The 1,308-nt window shown below is 44.3% G+C and overlaps 1 long non-coding RNA gene across 1 annotated transcript in view; it reads right to left on the bottom strand.

Annotated features, from left to right (window-relative positions):
* LOC103608302 overlaps positions 1-995 on the bottom strand; it is a 6,272-nt gene extending 5,277 nt beyond the window's left edge. The window contains exon 1 of the long non-coding RNA XR_552037.1: positions 940-995. This is a non-coding gene — a long non-coding RNA (uncharacterized LOC103608302). The remainder of the gene's footprint in view (positions 1-939) is intronic.
* Positions 996-1,308: the final 313 nt, after the last annotated feature.

The following is a 1,308-nucleotide window of genomic DNA, read 5'->3' as shown; positions in this document are numbered from 1 at the left end:
TAAGTTCTAGTCAAAATATAATCAGTCAAGCAGTCAACAAATATCAATAACTGGTTATCAGATCTCTCTCTGCTTTGAGAGAGGAAAGAGGTGAAGGTGCTGGACACCTGGAAGGAGACACGGGTCACCTCCACAGGGAAAGCTCAGGGAGCAGAAGTTTGCTGACGTCGCAGTTTGCCTCACATCACTCCTGTTTGCAGCTGTGAGTGGGCAAGCAGAAGCTGGCTGAACTTTAGATTTGGTTTGAGAAGGTTTGGGGGTTTTTTTTCATTTTTTGTTCTGTTTCATTTTAGTTTTTGTTTGATCGGGCCTCTGCAAAGACCATAAATCTGTTTGCAATGATTTATGAACTGCTTTTCCTTTAGTGGTATATATTTATTTTTCACAGGGCTGTTTGGCTTCTTACTAATCAAAAAGGGAGCTCCTAATAAACTGATAGCTTGGGTGCTAGAAGGGAGAGCAACCCCCATCAGACACCTCAACTCCCTCTGCAATATAGTCCTGCTGTGGTGGCCCAGCCCAGACAGCCAGCCCATCAGTCAGCCAGTCAGTCATTTGGTCAGTCAGTCAGCAGGCCATTTATTCATCCAGTCAGTTAGTCAAGTGAGTCAGTCAGTCAGATGGTCAGACAGTCAGTCAGTCAATCAGACAGATATTCAGTTAGTCTGACAGGCAGTCAGACATTTGGTTAGTCCAGTCAGTCAGATGGTCAGACAGCCAATCAGTCAATCAGACATTTGGTCAGGAATTCTATCAGACAGTCCGTCACACTCAGTCAGACTGTTCATCAGACAGTCAGTCAGTTGAACATCCAGGATTATTTATGATTAGTCAAGATGTTGCAATAGCTTAAATCTATTTTCCTCCTTAGGCTTTCAGTATAACTTGAGTGTTTTAAGTATTAAGTAGATCTAGGATGCAAATCAAGTTTCTGATGACCTGGAGTGGACTCTCCCACTTCGGCCACTTGTAGACCAGATTTCAAGATCCTCCAACAATCTTTTCCATAGTCGTTGAGGCTGGACATAACTCCGGCTCATGGACTTTGGAGTCTGAAGACCTGTGCTTGAAACAATGAGAGTCACATAATAGGAGTGTGTATCAGTCAAAGTAGTGCTAGTGTTATAACAGGAAGATCTTGGGTTAGCATAACAGAAGTTTACTTCTTCCTGGGGTGTTGGGTTAGAGATCCAGACTGACAAGAGGTCTGGCCATCTACCCACCAGGAGGGTTGTCCTTGGCATCAACAAGCAGCAGAGGATCTGATGGGATGGCCTACATACTTCCACCCATGTCCCATGGTGAGAA

This window comes from Galeopterus variegatus, unplaced genomic scaffold (genome assembly GCF_000696425.1).
Source record: "Galeopterus variegatus unplaced genomic scaffold, G_variegatus-3.0.2 Scaffold8273, whole genome shotgun sequence".
Classification (NCBI taxonomy): Eukaryota; Metazoa; Chordata; class Mammalia; order Dermoptera; family Cynocephalidae; genus Galeopterus; species Galeopterus variegatus.
The sequence above is the reverse complement of the archived record's forward strand: the minus strand, read 5'-3'. Positions and strand labels throughout refer to the sequence as shown.